This window comes from Myotis daubentonii, chromosome 4, assembly GCF_963259705.1.
Source record: "Myotis daubentonii chromosome 4, mMyoDau2.1, whole genome shotgun sequence".
NCBI classification, from domain to species: Eukaryota; Metazoa; Chordata; class Mammalia; order Chiroptera; family Vespertilionidae; genus Myotis; species Myotis daubentonii.
The window spans coordinates 97,528,749-97,551,392 of record NC_081843.1 but is presented as its reverse complement, the minus strand read 5'-3'; the positions used below and the strand labels follow the sequence as shown (position 1 = coordinate 97,551,392).

The 22,644-nt window shown below is 38.4% G+C and overlaps 1 pseudogene; it reads right to left on the bottom strand.

The window, feature by feature from the left end:
- Positions 1-2,164: 2,164 nt before the first annotated feature.
- Positions 2,165-22,644, bottom strand: part of LOC132233866 (ecto-ADP-ribosyltransferase 3-like) — a 107,963-nt pseudogene continuing 87,483 nt past the window's right edge.

Sequence of the window (22,644 nt, the reverse complement as noted above, 5' to 3'; positions counted from 1 at the left end):
CTTAAATATATGTTAAGTAAATGTATACATTTAAAAAATGTTTTGTAATCTAGCGTATTACTTTGCTAGGGTTACCATGACAAAATACCACAGACTGGGTTTGCATTGAGTTATATTAGAGTAGGGCCCACCCTAGCAGCCTTAGTTTAACTTAATCACGTTTTTTAAAGACTTTATTTCCAAATGCAGTCACATTCAGAGGTACTGGGTGTTACAATTTCAACATATCAATTTTGAGAGGGGACCCAATTCAGGCAATTACATTTCCTGGAAAATGGAATAAACTATAGATAACAAAGAACACATTGGCTCTTTTTCCTTTTTTCTTTTTGTCTTTCTGTTTTTGTGTGTGTGTTTTTTGTTTTGTTTTCTTTTTGGTCTGATAATCTCTCTGGAGAGTGAATTCTGAGGACAAGAATAATGCCTTATTTCCCTTTCCATCTCTTCACACCTAATAGACTGGTAATTAGTAGAGAGTGAAAAAACATTTGTTAAATTTCACTGCATTAAACTGAATTAAATGCAAGGACACAAATGAGCTAATTCACCATTAAACAATTGATGTTCACTTAGCGTATACAGATTCTCAGTGCAGAACTGGAGTGAGAGACCAGCATCCTCTTTGATTGTCCCCTGGGTCTTTAATATTTTCCATTCATTTTTCTTACACAACTTAATGTGTTAATAAAATCTACAACAGTTCAAAACTCTTTGGGAACAGATATATTTAATGCACTTTTCCAGATTGGACTATGCTGTGAATTAATAAGGGCAGGCGAAAACCACCAGAATTGCCACAGAAAGATAATCAAATCCGCTTTATTTATTTTTAAACAATTTTTATTGATTTCGGAGAGGAAGGGAGAGGGAGAGAGAGATAGAAACATCAATGATGAAAATCATTGATTGGCTGCCTCCTGCATGCCCCACACTGGGGATCGAGACCACAACACAGGCATGTGCCCTGACCGGGAATCCAACCATGACCTCCTGGTTCATAGGTCGATGCTCAACTACTGAGCACACTGGCTGGTCTACTTTATTTTTGAAGATTAACTTTGAAAAGTTAACCAAGTGTTAGGTATGTATGATATGTTTGCTCAGCAATACTAAGCTTGGGATTCTTTTAGCACAACTCGCTTATTTTATAATTATTTTAAAAATCATGAGTCTGTATATATGCCCAACTATTTCAACTGTATGAAAATAATTAAAATATGCCTTACATGTGAGAGTTTTATCTATTAACACTCTTTTCACAATTTCAAGATGCTTGAGTTGTAGCTGCAAAAACAGGATGAAATTGAATCAGGTTTTCTAGAACATTTACATCCCTCAGAAGTGGAAAGTGTTTGATCATTTTTGGAATATAAAATAATAATAAATTTGATGTTATATGCTTTCATGTATGTATCTATAGCATGAATAAATGAACTCAAATAATATGTTACTCCATATGAATCAAGTAACAAAATGCTTTCACAGCAATTAATTTTTTGTCCTTAAATTTAAAATTTGGCAACATATATATATTTTTCAAATTAAAAACTTAAGAAGTGTAAACACTACGTTTATATTTTCAAAGTGTTTGCATATCTATAATAATAAAAGGGCAATATGCTAATTAGACCAAACATCCTTCCGGGTGTCATTCCAGATGTCCTTCCAGACAAAGCCAGGGCCAGAACGAAGCCCAGGTCCTGGGTGCCAGGCTGCGGTGTCCAGAGGGAAGCAGCCTGGGTCCCTGGGGGCTGGAGGGAAGCCAGTGCCAGCAGCTGGGCGAAGGAAGGCCTACTCTTGCATGAATTTTCATGCACCTGGCCTCTAGTGTCTTTCATAACAACTGAGAAACAACATTTACTTTTGGGATGATTAGTAAATTTGTGCAAGTGTTTTGTTTTGTTTGTTTTATATCTAATAATCTTAAAGTATTTTATTGAATTCAACCACAATTAAGGTTTTTGCAATAAGATTAATATACAAATAAGTAAAAATGATTCTACAACATAAAAAAACAAACTTCCTGAATTTGAAAAGTGAATAATATATGCAGTTCTCATTTTATCAACTGGCTTTAGCTAACAAGTGAAAAATACAACATTCCTTTTGATCACTTGCTGTGGGATGCCTGGAGTGTTCTTCAAGTAATAAAGAATCTATCTGACTACAGACTAACAAAGAGATATATAGGAGAAGCACTGATTAAAATGATAAATGTCCCAAACAGTGGAAGGAGCATTTTGCCAGAGGACGCAGAGGGATGGGTTTGGGAACCTGGAACTGGACCTGGAGCTGGAGCTGGAGCTGGAGTAGGATTGTCTATATCTTCTTGACTTTTATATTCAGGTAATGGAAAATATTCTGAAATTTTCATTCCAGGCATTTGGATGGGTTCATGGCTCTTCATAACAGGTAAGACAGTGGACTCCTAGCTTTTCATTCCAGGGTCTTCAAGCTTCTGTTTTTTAGCACCAGGTCTGGCAACATAGATGCATAGAAAATATTCCATGTTCTCAACACAATTTGCCATTTTTAGTCCTTCTAGAATTGAACACTTGTAATGGCTGCAGGTCTTGTTTGTGCTTCGAAGGATAAGATTATTGCTAGCCCATCCTGTGACACATGAAAAATCTCATTCAGAGGTATTATAATACTTCTTTCACTGTCTCTAACAAAAAATGTTTCAATGGCAATTCCAAAGCATTTGTGAACGGTTAACAGAATGTGTTGATCACTTGCTGTTTGAGGTTTAGCTGAATGTGCCAAGGTAAAATGGCCAAATCTGGCTTGGTTTAGCCCTCCAAAGGTAAATGAAGTTCCCTGGCTTGTGCTATACACCACATTTTGGTAGTTATCCTCACAAGGTCTTCTCAGCAATTGCAGGGCTCGGGACAGGTAAAAATGAAAAGCTTTGAACTGGAAGCCATAGATCTAATCGTTTCAAGATTGGCCAGCCATCTTCATAGCTTCATTGAACAGATGGTAAAAGGAAGTTTGCACCAAACTGGTTTGGCTCAGTGGATAGAGCGTCAGCCTGCAGACTGAAAGGTCCCAGGTTCGATTCCAGTCAACAGCATGTACCTTGGTTGCGGGCACATCCCCAGTGGGAGGTGTGCAGGAGGCAGCTGGTCGATGTTTCTCGCTCATCGATGTTTCTAACTCTCTATCCCTCTCCCTTCCTTCCTGTAAAAAATCAATAAAATATATTTTTTTAAAAAAAGGAAGTTTGCTCTTGAGCTTCAGAAATATATGCCATCATCGCTATTCCATGGTTATCCTTAAAACTCACGGGGAGAGAGAGCTGAGTCTTCCGAGCTTCCCACTTGGCTTTTGCATTTCCCCACACATCCTCGAACAGCTGGTGGGCCTGGCAAGTGACTCCATTATTTGTCTGGAGAAGTTGAGGAAAGCTGTCTGTGGCCCGCTTTTGTTCCCATGCTGCTTTGTACCTGAGCATATGTTTTAGAAGAGGTTTTTTGGGGGAGGGCCAAGATTGGTTGGAATTTTTACCTGCTTTACCACTTCTGTTTAAGAGACTTCTTTTCTTGAGCCTGAGTGAGTGCACTGATATTTCTCAATATGCTGGGGTCCAACCCCAGCAGGTCCAGGGGTCCCCAAAGGTGTGGACAGAGTCGGCGAAGAAGGAATGACACAGAGACAGCGTTCATTTGATCAGCAGCCTAGCCAGGATCTCTAGCCAGGATCTCCAGTCAAGTTCTGGTCTGGATCTCCAGCGAAGTTCTGGTTAAGATCTCCAGCCAGGTTCTGTGTCCATGCTCTCTTGCTAGGTTCTCCAGCCAGGTTCTGTCCAGGTTCTCCAGCCAGGTTCAGTTACCAGGTTCTAGTCAGGTCCTCTTGCCAATTTCTGTAGTCAGGTTCAGTCCAGGATCTTTTGCCATGTTCTCTTGCTAGGTTCTGTCTCTAGGTTCTCAAGCCAGTTTCTGTCCAGGATCTTTTGACATGTTCTCTCCAGCGAAGTTCTTCTGTCTTTAGAGAACGTTCTGTGTAGGTTCTGTGCCTAGGTTCTGTCTCTCTTGGTTCTGTCTTCTAAGTCCTGTCTTCTTAGTTCTGTCTCTTGCTGTCTTGTTACATCTGTATTTATACCAGTTGATTCAATCCTATCAATCTCTATTACAAAGGTTAGGGCGTTTCTTATCTCCATTCCAGGGAGTAAAGATTATGTAGCTTAAGCATGATTGTTCGTAGTTAAAGTGATTAATTACCCGCCTGGCACTTAGTTAAGAGGTTTTATTCCCTCCCTAACTTCAGGGGAAAATCCCTACTTGGGGAAACCACCTTTCTCAGAGACCTTGGTTAAAACACATAGTGCCAAGAAGGTGAGCAAACATATTAAGAACAGTATGCCATATATGCCAGGTCCCTTGAAACAGCAAGCATGGACCGGCTCCCGGCATCAATATAAATGATTATAAGGAGCCCAACCTACACTAGACGGGAATATCAATATCACATAGGAACTAACAATCATGAGTGTCATGAAAGGACAAATAAAGAATTCTCTGGAATGTTATATAAAAGGATATTATGTTCAAAAGCAACAATTAGAATAAGAAGGAATAGAAAGTGTTCAGCTCAGGGAGGCTCTCCTGGTCTACCCGGACTTCAGCTCCCAGTTCCTAAAGGGGAAAATGTCACAGGCCAAGAGCCATGTCTGTCACCTCATTAGTTTGCTTCTCTCACGACTGTCACCTGTGCCTGCCATTCACTAACCAGAAACTGGCACTTGAAGTGTATTATTCAGGTTTATATTATTTATGATGACAGAGCCGGTCTGGTACCATTTTCATTAACTGTACTAGAATTAATAGTTTTGTTTTATTTTAAAATACATTTTCCTAAGGAAAAATGATGCCAAGTAACTTTTGATCTGGTAGTGCTTTCAAATATTCCCTTTTGTGACTTGCCTGTTATTTAACTGGTACCACTCTTTCACATGTGGTTGTAAACACTGAGATGGTCATTTCTCTGTTTTTCAAATCTGTATTAAAGAGACAGCCATTGGCCAAAACCGGTTTGGCTCAGGGATAGAGCGTCGGCTTGCGGACTGAAAGGTCCCAGGTTCGATTCCGGTCAAGGGCATGTATCTGGGTTGCGGGCACATCTCCAGTGGGAGATGTGCAGGAGGCGGCTGATCGATGTTTCTCTCTCATCGATGTTTCTGACTCTCTATCTCTCTCCCTTCCTCTCTGTGAAAAATCAATAAAATATATTTTAAAAAAAAAAAAAAAAAGAGAGACAGCCATTGTTCAAACCACCAGAACTCGTCATTCAAACTCTGGTAGTCAAGCATCGTGGCCACGAACCCTGCCAGAGTCTTGTTCCATTAGGCTACTTTAGTGATAATTTCGCTCTTTTGTCATTGTGTGTCGCGCACTATTAATTCCCATTTCCAAGAGGAACAGAATCAACTTTGCCTTCAAGTCCATTAAGTTCAGAAAAGCAATCTCAATTTTCAAATTTTAAGGGTCTAATTTTATTTTCAAATATTGTGTCTATTGCTAGTGGATACAGAAAAAATATGCAGTCTATGTATTTTGTCAGAAAGTGTTAAGTTCAAGAATTTAGGTTAACAATCTTAGAAATGGCAGTGTATTGGTTCACTTGGGCTTCCTTAATTCCACAGACTGGGTGGCTTAACCAACATAGATGTATTTCTTCATAGTTCTGGAGGTTACAAGTCAAAGATCAAGGTTCTGTCAAGTGTGGTTTCCTCTGAGACTTCTTTCTTTGCCTTATAAGTTATACATTAATTCAACCTCTTGCTGCCTCTTCTCACGGTTGTGAATCTGCGCATGTTTGATTCCATCCCTGTGATTCGCATTACCAAATGAGGTAGAGGCAACACTGCACCAATTCCATTATATGCCTTCAGAAACCATAACAGTTTCCATGTTTGCGCTCTTGAGAACCCTGAGCAATTATTATGTAAGAATTACAGCTGGTGAGAATGCATGGTAAAGACCCCAGGAAGAGGCTGTCTGCACATAGAAAAGAGGCAGGAGATTAAAACTCAGGCATTCAGTGTCTTGATGATCCAACCTACCAGCCTTTCCCAATAAGACATCAGACACATGAGTGAAGCGATCAAGGAACACCTATCTGACTGTAGTTTGATAAGTGGGTCCAATAGAGAGGTATGTAGGAACACTCAAGAGGTTCTAAAACTACACAATAAAATTATAGTTTTATTCAGCCATTAGGTTCTAGTTTGAAGTAGGTAACACAATAACATAAAACCAAAAAACACCAAACACTGTCAGCTAAGGTCTAGATGCATGACCAGTCTTGGCCAATTGTTTGTTCTCATCCTGGAGAAATATGTCATTATTAAATGGGATTAGTTGAATCTGACAGCAATGAAACATTAATTCATATTTAGTTATGTGACTCCTGTAGCCCGCAACAAAAATTGGCAAGTGAGCTAATTTTTTTTTTTTCTTTTTTTGGATTTTTTTCTCTCTTTATTGATTAAGGTATTACATATGTGTCCTTATCCCCCTATGACCCCCTCCCTCCCCCACTCACGCCCCCCCTCCCCCGGTGTCTGTGTCCATTGGTTAGGCTTATATGCACGCATACAAGTCATTTGGCTGATCTCTCCCCCTTACTCCCAACCTCCTCTACCTTCCTTCTGAGGTTTAACGGTCTGATCGATGCTTCTCTGTCTCTGGATCTGTTTTTGTTCATCAGCTATATCTATTATTAGTTGGAAACACCTGGAATTCTCTACCATGAAGTATAATAAAAGCAAGATTTTTAAAGAACATTTTCCACTTTTACTTAAAGGACAGTAAATTTTAAAAGCTATAGGGCATTATACCTGTTACATTTAGTAAATTAACAACAAAAAAAGAAAGAATAAATCTTTCCCACTAGAAAATATAATATTTAGATAAATGGAACTAGGAGTGGGGATCTGGAAATGGGTGATATTAGATTCTGTTTCACTAAAAAGGAGAGGACATGACTATACATAAAAGAACTTAAATATGTGCAGACATCTAGATAGCGTGCAGTAGGTCTAGCTGCTGTGAATAGTCTTAACTAAGTTTTAGGTTAAATGACTAAGATGTGGCCTCAGTCGTTACATATGCTATATTAAGTGGCAATGCCAGAAATTCTTTGGTATAATGTAGATGAAGAAATGGCAAGGCTATTGGGGATATTACTTCTGAAGTGACATTTTCTTGTGTTATATGTAGCTAGTATTACTACTCAGCTGATAGTTTCTACTGAGAAAGTTCACAGGCTGGAAGAGCCTAGGGAGACATGACAATAAAATGTAATGTGTATATTTGATGGTGTCTCTGAGCAGAAAAGAAAAGGACAATAATAAAAACTAATGATATACAAATAAAGTAAGGACCCTAGCTAATAATAATGATGCATGAATATTGGTTCATTAGTTGTCACAAATGTATCATAGAAATATAAGTTGTTAACAGTAGAGGAAACTGGGTGTAGGGTATTAAATAAAGCAGATACTAGATTCCTTGAAGAGAACCACAAAAACTATGGGAACTCTAATTTTAATCTTCCTCTTAGCTTTATTCACAAGGACTTTCAGTTAGTGGTAACTTTGCAGTGAAACAAAAGGATCTTATCCATAGCATTAGAGGACATTTTTTCTGAAGTAATGTTAACTACTTTGGACATAGTAAGTCACTCATACATTGGTGACAGGTGAGATTCATAGTGAACAGATTACCTAGACTATTTTCACATCAGTATGTCCCAAAGAAAGTCAAGTAGGAACCAGATCACATCTTATGTTTACTTTCTTTGTAATTGAGTTTATGTCAGAACGGTAATGCTCACCAATTGGCAAAACCACCACATTATCTCACTGAATAAATGGGCAACTTATGTTTTGATAAGTGGGTCCAAACAGATCCCTTTTAAACTACTGGGGATCTCCCACTCCATCATAAGAATACACCAAAAGTCATCTCTTGCTAGGAATGAAATTTAAGTTAATACACTACCAAAAACAATATAAAAATACCTCAGCGCAGAATTAATTTATAATCAATAAAGAATATATACAAAATTTATAGATAAAGAAAACTAGTCCACCTCCTTAATTTCTAAAAACATTACTCCAAATCAGGTTAAAATTGTGATAAAAATATCATTACTTATTGAAAGAATTGATAGTAAAAATGTAAGAATTTCTCAAAAAAGACATGATAAACTTGTTTGACAGCAAAGAGGATGATATGAGTTTAAAAAGTTAAAAAATATATGAAAGACAAACAATAACCATTATTGAAAATAACCCCATATAAGATACAACACAAGAAAACAAACATTACTGAAAATAGAGGTACATTCAAAAGTAAGACTTAGAAAAACATTTTTTAAAGATTAAATAGTACTATTAATTGAGGTTATATATTGATAAGGTTCTATATGTTTGTCTAAAATAGGCCAGACTCAATTTGTGATAGGGATTGGCATATATTATATATGCATGTATATGTAATATATAATTATTATATTATTATATTAGTAATTATAAAGCAAAATTTTTAAATGTGATAGCTAGACAAAGTGACTGTAGTGTCAATTGGATTATGTGGGAAGTCCCTAAAGCAGTGAGTAGGCTGATCTTAAGGTGAGAAGAGACAGGGAGAAACTATTCAAATCCACTTGGAAGATGCATCCAACGTCCTAAATACCAGTACGTGTTCTGAATTCCATACTTCCAACTCACATAGTCTAAGGTTGTGATCGTTTTAATTTTATAACATCTTTATAATAATTCTTGTCATCAAAACATATTTTGATCATAAAACAATTAAGCATGAAATCAATAAACAAAACAAACAAGGAAACAAAAATATTAATGCCGCATCATTCTAAATGAATAAAATTACTTTTAATAGTGCATAAGACAATTAAATCATACCAAAGATTTGAAAATCTATGGGATTAAGTAATCAAAGATTTCTGCATATCAAAATACATAGAATTAAGTCAAAACACATTTATGGATATCCATGGTCTTACCTCTGCCTAGGAAAAGTTAGCAAATAAGTATAGCATCACATTTATAGACTACTAAAAACACTAAAGAATAAAGCTAAATCACTTAAAAAGGAAAGAGGTAAAATTAAACATAATAATTAGTAAATAAAGAATTTGTCATATTGTGAAATTAAAGCTGTTTTAAATTATTGTGAGCAGAAAAAGAGACACTGAATACACAAACAATTCTTACAAATATAAGGGGACTAAAATTATTTTTATATCACCCCTTAACATAAAAGAGAAAATTAAAATGTACTATTAACTTATTTATTTGAAAACATTTGAAATAACTAATTTAGACAAATTCCTGGAAAATATAATTTCTAAAATTGGCCCAGTACATCAGTTAAAGTAAAATACTTCTGGGAGAAGTTTTGAAAATATCAATAATAGTCACTTTTTTCCTCTTTCTTCCTTCCATCTTTCTTTTTTTAAAAAAACATGTTTGTAGCCCAGCCACTGTGCTCAGTGGTTGAGCATCATCGACCTATGAGCCAGGAGGTCACAATTTGATTCCAGGTCAGGGCACATGGCCAGGCTGCAGGCTCGATCCCCAGTGTGGGGCATGCAGGAGGCAGCCAATCAATGATTCTCTCTCATCATTGATGTTTCTGTCTCTCTTTCTCTCTGAAATCAATACAAATATATTTAAAAACATAAATATGTTTGTATTGATTTTCTAGGAAGAGGAAGGGAGAGGGAGAGAGAGGGAGAGAGAGAGACAGAAATATCAATAGACTGCCTCCCTTTTACTCCTCCCTCTCCTACATTTTGAATAAAAGTGGAAGACATAAGGCAGAATTGATAGAATAAATATAATATTCAGTTAACATAAGTGTGTAATAATAAGATAGAAACAACTCTATTGTGGAGGAAAGATCACATATATAATCCAGGAGTGTGTGGAAAGAAAACTAAATAAATGAGATGCAATTAAACCTAGCAACAAGCTTCCTAGACACAATGCTTATTTTTCATTAGAATTGGAAGAACACACTCCTGGGAATTAGAATGTTTTATAGGAAGATTCTTAGCTCTATGTTAATTAAAAAGCAGAACTAACCTCAGACTGAGTAAAGAAATAGCAATTGCTTTTTAGCATAGAAAAGTACCAGAAAGAGCTGCATGGCATTTAATTGTTATGTGTGAATTTGAAGTTAATAGTATTTCACTCTAATAATTTATCACTCTGCATTTAAAAAGGCCTCTTGCCGAAACCGGTTTGGCTCGGTGGATAGAGCGTCGGCCTGCGGACTGAAGGGTCCCAGGTTCGATTCCGGTCAAGGGCATGTGCCTGGGTTGCGGGCACATCCCCAGTGGGAGATGTGCAGGAGGCAGCTGATCGATGTTTCTCTCTCATCGATGTTTCTAACTCTCTATCTCTCTCCCTTCCTCTCTGTAAAAAATCAATAAAATATATTTTAAAAAAAATAAAAAATAAAAATAAAAAAAATAAATAAATAAAAAGGCCTCTTAACCATTTATTGCCTACTTGCTTTGGGTATCAAAATGTTTCAAGTTATAAATTTCTGCTGTTATTCTGTGTTTTCTTTTATTGCAAATAAACTAATGAAACAATATTTTGCTAAAAAATGAAGGTTCAAACTTCTATAAATATATCAAATGTATTATGTTTATTTTCAATTCTTATATTTTTTACTAAAATCTGTATTTTAACACTGAAATAATAATATCCATTGCAATACATTTTAAGTAGGTATTAGTAAAATGCATTTACTGTATTTCTCAGTGGAAATAATATGGCTACATTGCGAACTTTGAAAAAAGAAAACTTTAATCTAAAAATATTTTGCTACATCATCAAAAATTTTGAAAGTTTCATCTAAATAAACTAGGTAAATAATAAATAAAAGAAATTTTCAATCCAAAAACAGACTTTTATAGAATATCAATTTAATGCACTTTCATATACTAAATATTTTAAATTAAGAATCAAGTATTTTGAAAATTATTACACATACCCACAATTGTCAAATGTAAACATCTATATTAAGGAATGGAAGCATTAGTTGAATAAAGAAAATCACTTCTAGTGTCTAGTTGCCTGTTCCAGAATCAAAACAACAATTTCAAAGTAGTAACGGAAGTAGATTCTATAAAATAATTTCCAGAAAAAAAAAACTAACTTTGCAGACTTGATACAAGATGCCATCTTTGTTGAAGTACCAAATTAAAGAAATCATATGAAAAACATGTATTAAAAATTGTTTTGCCTTTTCATATAGCTCTTAGAACAGTTAATATAGGGTCTTATTGCTACTCATACTTTAACATTAAATACTTATTTTGTTCTGAGGAAATGTGTGGCATATCATGTTGATAGATAAGCTATTCTGTAAGATTTCAGATAGTAGTGTTGGGAAAGACAAGTTCAGATATATATATGTTAAACTTTTAGGAAAAATCATTGTCATATCCATAGTAATACATTATCAAAGTCTCAATATTCATTTTAGTTCTTGTTCTGTTGGTTACTTAATGATGACAATAGATAGATCAGGCTCGGTGAAAGGGAGCTCATGTGTTTTAAGCAAAGAGGCCTTCTACTCCCGCGATCAGAATCACCCCATCATTGTCTCATTGCACAAGTACTGGGGTTGGCAAGGAGAGAGGCTGGCTGGTTGGCATTAACCTTGTTGAATGTAACCTCTGCAGTGGACCTTGATTTGAGCTATACAGATCATTACTCATTATACTAGAGGCCCAGTGCACGAAATTCATGCAAGGTAGGGTCCCTAGAGGCTGCCGGCTACTGGCTGCCAGCCATGGCCTCCCTTCCCTAGCTGCCTGCTGCCGGACTGGGCCTTCCTTCATTCCGCGCTGCTCCTGGTGGTCAGTGCATGTCATAGCGAGCTATTGAACTCCAGAGGGGACACTTGGCATATTAGGCTCTTATATATATAGATACACTCTGAGAACTCTAATTATGTGTAATTTCCTCATAACTCCTTAGGTTTTGCTAGATCAGTCTTGTTGAGAAGGAGTTCATGTGGTTTACTCCCCCTACCTTTTTGCCTCTTGGAATTTTTAGAGGTAATGTTATTTGTTTTATTTTGAATTTGCCACTAGACTGCAAGTACAATTGAACTTCAGTCATGTCATAGTACACAGACACCTCAGAGGTTTAAGTTTTCAAAATACTTTCTATAACAAAGGATGTGAAATGTAATTATTAAAATTATCCCATGTAGTATTCCATTGTGTAAATGTACCACAGCTTTTATATATATACTAGAGGACCGGTGCACAAAAATTTGTGCACTCGGGGAGAAGTGGGGTCCCTCAGACTGGCCTGTGCCCTCTTGCGGTCTGGGACCCCTCGGGAGATAATGACCTGCTGGCTTAGGCCTGCTCCCGGGTGGCAGAGGACAGGCCCAATCCCCAAGTGCAGCCCCTGGTCGGGCTCAGAGCAGGGCCAATTGGGGAATTGGGGCGCCGCCCCCTGTCATGCACAGAGCAGGTCGAATCGGGAGGTTGCGATGCCACCCCCAGTCACGCTCAGGGTAGGGCCAATTGGGGGGTTGGGGCACCACCTCCTGTCACATTCAAGGCAGGGTCCATGGGAAGGTTGCAGCACCACCCCCTGTCACACACAGAGCAGGGCCCATCAGGAGGGTTGGGGCGCCGCACCCTATCACACACAGAGCCGCAGGGTGATCAGAGGTTGGGGAGCTCCCCTGTATCAGGCACAGAGCAGGGCTGATCAGGAGGTTGGGACAACTTCCCCTGTCATGAACAGAGCAGGGCAGATAGGGAGGTTGTGGCCCCGCCCCCTTTCACACACAGAGCCGCAGGGCGATCAGGGGGTTTGGGCGCTGCCCTCTGTCACACTGATCCCGGTGCTGGGAGGCATATTACCCTTTTACTATATAGGATAGAGGCCTGGTGCATGGGTGGGGCTGGCTGGTTTGCCCTGAAGGGTGTTCTGGATCAGGGTGGGGGTCCCCACTGGGGTGCCTGGCCAGCCTGGATGAGGGGATGATGGCTGTTTGCAGCTGGTCACACACCCTTCAGGGTGGGGGTCCTCACTGGGGTGCTTGGCCAGCCTGGGTGAGGGGCTGAGGGCTGTTTGCAGCTGGTCACACACCCTTCAGGGTGGGGGTCCCCACTGGGGTACCTGGCCAGTCTGGGTGAAGGGCTGAGGGCTGTTTTCAGGCTGGCGGGTGACGGAAGCTCCCAACCGCTCCTTTTTTTCTTTTTTTTTAAATTCTGGGCCAGCTTTAGCTCTGAGGCTCCAGCTCTTAGGCCTCCACTGCTGAAAGTAGGTATCTGGTTTGTTTTGGTTCAAAACAATGTATAACTCCAGCTCGGAGATCCCAGCTCTCTGAAAGCTGGTTTCTGGGTTTTTTTATAGCTTCTATATTTGTTAAAATGTTTCAAACTGCAGGCTCAGAGGCCGGCAAGGCAGGTGGGGAACGTTGGAATCCTCCGTCACTGAAGCAAGCAAGCCTCATGTTAGTTTCAAGCTGCCTGGCTGCCGGCCGCCATCTTGGCTGATAGTTAATTTGCATATCTCCTTGATTAGCCAATGGGAAGGGTAGCGGTCGTACGCCAATTACCATGTTTCTCTTTTATTAGATTAGATTGATTTTTTACAGAGAGGAGGGGAGAGGGATAGAGAGTTAGAAACATCGATGAGAAACATTGATCAGCTGCCTCTTGCATGCCCCCTACTGGGGATGTTCCTGCAACCAAGGTACATGCCCTTGACCGGAATTGAACCTGGGACCCTTGAGTCCGCAGGCCGATGCTCTATCCGCTGAGCCAAACCAGTTAAGGCATACCACAGCTTTTTTATCCACTTGTCTACTGATGGGCACTTGAGCTGTTTCCAGATCTTGGCTATAGTAACTAACACTGCAATAAACATACAGTACATATATTCTTTCAAATTAGTGTCTCAGGTTTCTTCGGATAAATTCCCAGAAGTGGAATCGCTTGGTCACAATGCAGTTCCATTTTTAATTTTGTGAGGTAATTCCTTACTGCTTTTCACAGTGGCTACACAAGTCCTCATTCCCACCAACAATGCACCACGAGGGTTCCCTTTTCTCCACAATCTCACCAACACTTGTTTGTTGATTTATTGATGATTGCCATTCTGACAGGTCTGAGGTGACATCTCATTGTGGTTTTAATTTGTATTTCTCTGATGATTAGTGACGTTTGAGCATATTTTTATATGTCTATTGGCCATCTGTATGTCCTCTGTGGAGAAATGTCTATTCAGGTATTTTGCCTATTTTTTAATTGGATTGTTTGTTTGTTTTTGGTGTTGATTTTTATAAGAAAATTTTATTGACCTTTTGTGACAACATTGATGGATCTGGAGAACAGTATACTAATCATAGAAAGACAAATCTCACATGATTTCACTCATATGTAGAATTTAATGAACAAACTGAACTACCAAGCAAAATAGAGACAGACTCACACTGGTAGACAGAGAACAGCTAGACAACTTGAGGGGTGGGGGAAAGGGGTTAATGCTGGGTGTGTGTGTAGGGATTAAGCAAAAAAGAAAAAAAAAAGAGAAATATCTCATGCACATGGACAACAATGTGGTGATTGCAGGAGGGGAAGTGGGAGGGTAGAACAGGGCATAAAGGGAATAAAGGATGATTAAAAAAATTCAATTAAATTAAATGAATGTGAGGTGGCAACCCTCCAAAAATAAAATAAACTTTTTCTCATGTTGTTTCATAAAATTTACTACAAAAAAATTCAACATGGTGTATATTATTACAACTTTATAACTAATAGTCAGCATCGTTTTCTTCACTGCCCTTGAAATGCATATTGTTCCAAAGCGCATTTTTACAGATATCTACATTTCTATGTAATATTAGTACATTAGTACTAATGTACATTTTTAGAGCAATTTTAGGTTCACAGTAGCTTGAAAAGAAGGTACAAAATCTTCATGTACATCCCCTAAGCCTACACATGTATGGCTTCCCTCACTATCAACGTCACTCACCAGACTGGTACATTCGTTAAAACGTAGGAACCTACATTGACACATCATTATAACACAAAGTCCAGAGTTACTTTAGGGTTCACTTTTGGTTTAGACAAATGTATAATGGTATCAATCATTATAATGTCATATGTGGCATTTTTATTGCTTTAAAAACTCTGTGCTCCTCCTATTTATCCTTTTCTCCCACTAAACCCCTGACAATCACTAAAATTTGTATTGGTTCATAGTTTTGCCTTTTCCATAATATCATGTACTTGCAATCATATACTACATAGACTTTTCAGATTGCTTTCTTTCACTTAGTAGTATGCATTAAAATTTCATTTATGTATTTTCATGGCTTAAAAGTGCAATTTTTATTTAGTGCTGAGTAATATCTCAAGGTCTGAGTGTATCTAGTTGATTTATCCATTCACCTACTGAAGGACATTCGGTTGTGTCCAAGTGTTTGCAATTATAAATAAAGCTGCTGGAAACATCAGAGTGCAGATTTTGCATGGACATAAGTTTTCAACCTCTTTAGATAAATACCAAGGTGAATGATTGCTGGGCTGTATGGTAAGAATATGTTACATTTGGTAAGACACTGCAAAACTGCCCTCCAAAGTGCCAGTGCTATTTTGCATTCCCACAGCAACAAATAAAGTTTCTGCTGCTCCAAATTCTTGACAGCATCTGGTATTGCTAGTGTTCTGAATTTGGGCCATTCTAATAGGTGTATAGTTATACCTTACTGTTATTTTAATTTGCATTTCCCAGAATAAATATAAAGTTGAACATCTCAGATATTTGTTTAAATGCAATTAAATATAACAGAAATGTGATTTCAGTGTTTGTTTCTTAAAAATCCTCTTCTTAGGAACTAAAAACTCATAAACTCTACTGGGTTCATGGAATGGATCTTAGCCACAAACAATACACTAAATATGCAAAATAAACCCATAGACTCTGGACAGTCTTGGCAGCTTATTAGAAAGGCTGCACTTCATCATTGTTAATAATCTTATAAATTAGAGTTGTTGTATGAATACTAGACCTGAAATCTCCATCTGCCAAGATTTCTTTTCTTATGCATATGGTTTCAAGTAAAAATACCACAAATACTTGGGTGACTTACATTCAATCAGAATAGGAATGTGCATAAGTCTTCCTAAGTAAATAAATTTAAACTTAATTTATGGCAACTCAAAGGAGAGAGACTAAATAAAATCAAGATGCACCTAGGAACACCACTGATCCACAATGATAGATTATAATAGATCCAGCTGAGAGTGCAGAAACCAAGTCATCATGAATAAATATATTGTAAAGAAAGCCTTGAACAGCTTAATAAAATTCTGCAATTCACTGCCTCTCAGCTTGATATACTGTGTCAGCACCAGCAAAGATACACATAGTTTTGGCAAATGTGATTGAGCTTAAATTCTGATGATGTGAAAGAGGTTGACTAATATTAGCAACCATAGAACTTACATTTCCTTGTGAAAATTTTGAGTCACATTCGTGACTCCTAATATTATATTTTGTTTCAACACTTCCTTTGAACTGATAAAATGCACAACTGTATTTTTATTCATTTTTTTTTCATTTTCCCTGAGTTGTAAATTGCCTAAATGTGTCTCAATGTGGATGTCTCATGAACACAACAATTTTAGCATGCAAAAATTAGCTGACCATTTCTATCCTATCTAATAAAAGAGAAACATGGTAATTAGCATACGACCGCTACCCTTCCCATTGGCTAATCAGGGCAATATGCAAATTAACTGCCAACCAAGATGGCGGCCGGCAGCCAGGCAGCTTGAAACTAACATGAGGCTTGCTTGCTTCAGTGATGGAGGACTCCAACATTCCCCGCCTGCCACTGCCGGCCTCTGAGCTGCAACTCTAAGCAATTATGTTACAAATATAGAAGCTAAACAAAACCCCAGAAACCTGCTTTAGTCCGTCGGGCTTCAGCCAGCAGGATCGCAACATTGTTTCAAATACAGAAGGTAAACAAAGGCCAGAAACCTGCTTTCAGCAGCGGAGGCCTAAGAGCTGGAGCCAAGCCTCCGAGCTAAAGCTGGCCCAAAATAAAAAAAAAAAAAGAAAGAAAGGAACGGTTGGGAGCTTCAGTCACCCGCCAGCCTGAAAAGAGCCCTCAGCACCTCACCCAGGCTTGCCAGGCACCCCAGTGGGGACCCCCACCCTGAAGGATGTGTGACCAGCTGCAAACAGCCATCATCCCCTCACCCAGGCTGGCCAGGCACCCCAGTGGGGACCCCCACCGTGATCCAGGACACCCTTCAGGGCAAACCAGCTGGCACCCACCCATGCACCAGGCCTCTGTCCTATATAGTAAAAGAGTAATATGCCTCCCAGCATCAGGATCAGCGGAGCCGAGAGGACTCCCAGCACTGGGATCAGTGTGACAGGGGGAAGCGCCCAAACCCCCTGATCGCCCTGTGGCTCTGTGTGTGACAGGGGGTGGGGCCACAACCTCCCTATCTGCCCTGCTCTGTTCGTGACAGGGGAAGGCACCCCAACCCCCTGATCAGCCCTGCTCTGTGCCTGATAGGGGGGAGCTCCCCAACCCCCTGATCCGCCCTGCTCTGTGTGTGACAGGGGGCAGTGCCCCAACTCCCCTATCAGCCCTACTCTGTGAGTGACAGGGGGGAGCTCCTCAACCACCTGATCGGTCCTTCTCTGTGTGTGACAGGGTACAGAGCCTCAACCCCCCTGATGGGCCCTGCTCTGTGCATGACGGGGTGGTGCCACAACCTCCCCATTGACCCTGCCTTAAGTGTGACGGGGGCGGTGCTCCAACCCCCCAATCGGCCCTACCCTGAGCATGGCCCAGGGTGGCATCACAACCTCCCAATCCGCCCTGCTCTGTGCATGACAGGGGGCGGCGCCCCAACTCCCCTATCAGCCCTGCTCTGAGCCCGACCAGGGGCTGCACCTAGGGATTGAGCCTGCCCTCTGCCACCGGGGAACAGGCCTAAGCCAGCAGGTCATTATCTCCTGAGGGGTCCCAGACTGGGAGAGGGCACAGGCCAGGCTGAGGGACCCTCCCCCCCCCCCGAGTGCACAAATTTTTGTGCACCGGGCCTCTAGTTTAAATATAAACTTCTTTTCATTTTTGACATCTTATTATTGAACTTTATTAGTATTTAAAGGTCTGTGACTTGGCCATACATCCAGATAAAAACTGTCTTAACAGTTATCACTTCTTATTGAAGTTGCAAGGGATTTCTTTTTTGTCTGGAAAAAAGGAATGGGATAGCCAACCCATTTTCAAAGTTTGGGAAACTAATTTTTCTAAATCACAATAACTTTTTAGTTCTAGTCATGCTTTCCTAAAGTAAACAAGATTTTTTTTTTGGATATAGTTTGACTTTCCTGGATTTCCTCTAGAAGTTTCTCTCTCCCATCAATATATCAACCTCTGCACCTTAATTATAGCTGTACCAAGTATTCCCCTGACATGAAATAAATTATTGGTCTCCTAGTGCCATTTTCACATATGCTGCTTAATATCTGCAAATGGCATACCAGCTTTCTGATATTTCTGATATTTCTTTACATTTAACCCATGTTAAACCCTTTCTCCTCCTGGAAATATTTTCTATAAGCTGCTTAATGCATATATATTCCATTGTATTGTCCATCTCATTGTAATAACTACTTGTTATTTCTGCCACTACCTGGAAGATTGATAATATGTGTTCAATTCTTGAGTTCCTAGAATTTGGCACAAAACTCAAGACATGAGTGACTTTCATAATTAAATGCATAAATAGTTAATATGGAAATAATATACAGAATATGTTAACACACAATTAGTGATGACAATATATTTAATCTTGAAGTGAGATAAAAATGTAAAGCATATAAACTGTAGAAGTTATGTTAAATCTCTCAGATAGCCCCACCTACAAAAACTCACTTCCTCAAAATAAAGGAACAAAATTATTTCTACTGACTTGATAGTATGTTTGGGCTTAAAAACTGAGATTAATCATAATTTTATATTGTGATAATTAAAAGAAAAAGCTAAACATGTTTTTATATTTGATTGTCTTAATAAGATACAATGATTGAGTCAATAGGAAATTAGAATTTTCTCATCTCTGATTGCATTAGAGAAGGAACTAAATCATTGGACCTGAAGCTTGCAACTCCTGCTAATAATATAAAAGTCTTCAGCATAATTTCACAGTGAATAGCTGTCTATGATTTGATTGAATAAACATGATGTTTTAGTAAATAAGCAAAAGATCCAGATACCTGAACTAAGGTTACATTAGCTGCAGTTGTATTTATCATAGTGTGTTAATGACTGAGACCCAATATTTCTTTTCTGGTTCTTTTAGAATGGAGAAGAGAGTAGATTATATTATATAAGGAAGCTTGGAAGAATGAAACAATTGTATACAAAGAGCAGGGTGTGAGAATTTGGGGTGGGCACACTGAGTCATAGCAATCAATTCAATTTGTTTTATCCAATCACTTGCTTAGTTCTTAATTCAGTTGGGAGATTTAAGAAATATTGGAAACATCATTCCTTTTATATTCAATTATTGTGAATTATAAAACCATAACAGTCTTTCATGCTTAAGACAATAATAGCATTTTAATGTTTATTTAGTATATAGATGTATTTAATACATTAAAAATAACTTGGGACCCTGGCTGGGTTGCTCAATTGGTTAGAGCATCATTTCAATATACCAAGGTTGTGGGTTTGATCCCCAGTCAGGGCACATACAAGAATCAACAATGAATGCATAAATAAGTGGAACAACAAATTGAGCTTACTCTCAAATCAATCAATAAATAAAAAACTTGGAATACAGTAAAAACCATGCAATAATACAAATTCTCCTTGAATTTAAAACATGCTTAGCATATTTGCGGGGCTGTTTTCTCTCTTCCACTGCCTAAGTTTTTTCCAAGTTGTGGAAGTTTGGAGACATCAGAAGTACAAACGGGCAATTAATGTGAAATCCTAATTTCACAACAAAGAGAGAGAGCAGACTGACAGCTGTCAGGTTGGGGGGAGCTGTGTGGAGGGAGAGAGAAAAAAGTGGGACAAATGTGCTGTTTGCTGGAGGGGGTGGAAGTGTAAGAGGGCATAGGGGGAATATATGGTGATGGAAAATAATTAAATTTTAAAATATGAAAAACATAAAATAAAATACCTTCAGAGAAACATGTGGAATTATATTTGACCAAATAACTGGTTACCATGGCCTAGGCAATTCGACAAATAAAATTAACCAACATATCATATAATATTGTTTCTTTCTTCATTTTTCTGCTCCTCTAGTTTTTCTCCTTCTCCTTCTCCTCCTCCGTGTGTGTGTGTGTGTGTGTGTGTGTGTGTGTGTGTGTGTTTCTGTGGGAAGGAAATTGGAGAAAAACCAAGAAAGCTACATGCTAACACCCATCAATTGCATTTTCATGAAGATCAGACAAAACAAAACTGTGAGAAATTGTGATTGCTGTGAACCAGTGTTATTAAATCATAATACAGAGGTTTTGGGTGAAGTGAACATTTTGATTTCATATTTTTTCATTGCCAGTTCTTAATTTACCTCTCAATTAACTTATGGACTTCTTCAATTTTTACTGCCAACAATGATTTCTTTAAAGCCTTAATTATGGTTTCCTCACAGCAAATGCAAGACAAATGCTTCATCTGATATGTCTAACATTTATTTAAAAACTGCAATCTTTACTTCTGTGCTCTCTGTCAAATGTCAACTATGTTTGATCATTTACTCAGAGTTAAAATTTACTCAGTTAATGTGATAACATACAATTCACAGTCCATTTTTCAAGATGATCTGATGGAGATTCAGGTCATGTCATCAAACCAAGCTGTGCTTTTCATCTTACTGTTTCACACATTGAAAGCTGTTCCTTTACACCCCCTAAAAAATTATCTACCGTTTTAAATATTTCTTTTTCTTGTTATTTAAACATGTAATGTTCAGAAAGGACTAATTCCTACTTTGAAAATGAGACAGTATGTAATGACAAAACCCTAAGCTTTTAACTAATTGGCTTAATCCATTAATGAGGGATTTTTTTATATTCACTTAGTAAAATACGCATTGCCTATATACATCATATAGGACATTATGGTAGGCACAAAAATTAGTGTGATGAATGCAAGGTACTGTGCTTTAAACTAAGAGAAGGAGATATAAATAAAAAATGTCAAACCAGTTATTAGAGAATGGGAAGGGCAGGGTGTTATGACCTGGGTCTCTAATTGAGGGTAAGAATCAGGGAGCTTGACCTATTCAAGTACAATGGGATGTTTGTGAGAGAGGGAAAACAAACAGACATCTAGTTATTGGAAGAGAAGTCACTAGTATTTGGGGTACAGGGGAAAATGCAAGTTGCCTTTTGGATAATCTTCTATTTTTAGACTTTTTCATGACCTGGTTTCTTAGTGATGCTGGTTTAAGGGGATAGGTAACTTTTTGCCCTAGGGAAAGGTGCAACAGACCTGGAGCCTGACAAAGGCTTCTGATGCTTTGTTCCAGGAAGTGGCTGTAAGGGCAAGAATAGAAACTTTTGCATAGTGCTGGAAATAATCTTTGTGGGGGAGGAGGTGCAGCAGAGATTCTGACCTCAAATCCTCTCTTTTGAGGAGAAACATGATTAGAACTTCCCTAATGAAATTAGAGTGTTTAGAATTAAGTTCACTTACATTAACGTCCTCAAGGAACTCAGTGAGGCAATCACAAGTAAGGAAGAGAGGTATCTTTATTTTAGATTAAAAAATATCTCTAGTTTCTATATGTTTATCTAGTCCAGGGGTGGGGAACCTTTTCTCTGCCAAGGGCCATTTGGATATTTCTAACATCATTTGCTGAATATAATTTGCTTAATATAAATGTATGTTGCTATGATAAAAGCTCCTACACTTACTGAATTTTGAGTTCTGCCTGTGGTTTGGTTGCCTTGGTAGGTCCAGACCAAATAATTTCGTGGGCCTTGTATAGCCCTTGGGCCTTTGGTTCCCCACTTCTGATCTAGACTATTCAGATGAGGTTAAATTTTTAGAGTCTTTGCAGGACCAGCCACCCAGGCACAATGGTAGTGATCCAGAATAGTGACTGAGCATGATTGTGCATAAAATTCTAACCTTGGACAATAAGCATGGGACTTTAAGGGATCTTAGGGCATCTCTTTAGGAATATGGCTCACCAGAACAATCATCAAAATAGAAGACAAGATTTGCTAGAGTGTGTTAGACTGTTGTTGTTTTGAAATTAAAGTTTATTATAACTATGTGACCTAATTTACAGTGCTTCTTTTCTATTAAATCTGTATTTGTAATAGTGGTAGGTTGTTGTACTACACCAAATAGAGTTGAATACTAGAAAATAAATCTAGTTTACCAGAAATGTACAATTCCTTTGGCCCGTCTTATCAGCTGAGTTCCTGAAAATGTTTTTGGAGGTTATGGTAGAAAACACTAAACCATCAAATCCCTTCTTCTCATTTCTGAGAACATAGCTAGACTACATTTGCCAGCTATGTTGATAGTGAGGTCTAGAGGCCAAGTCCTCTCAAATAAAATG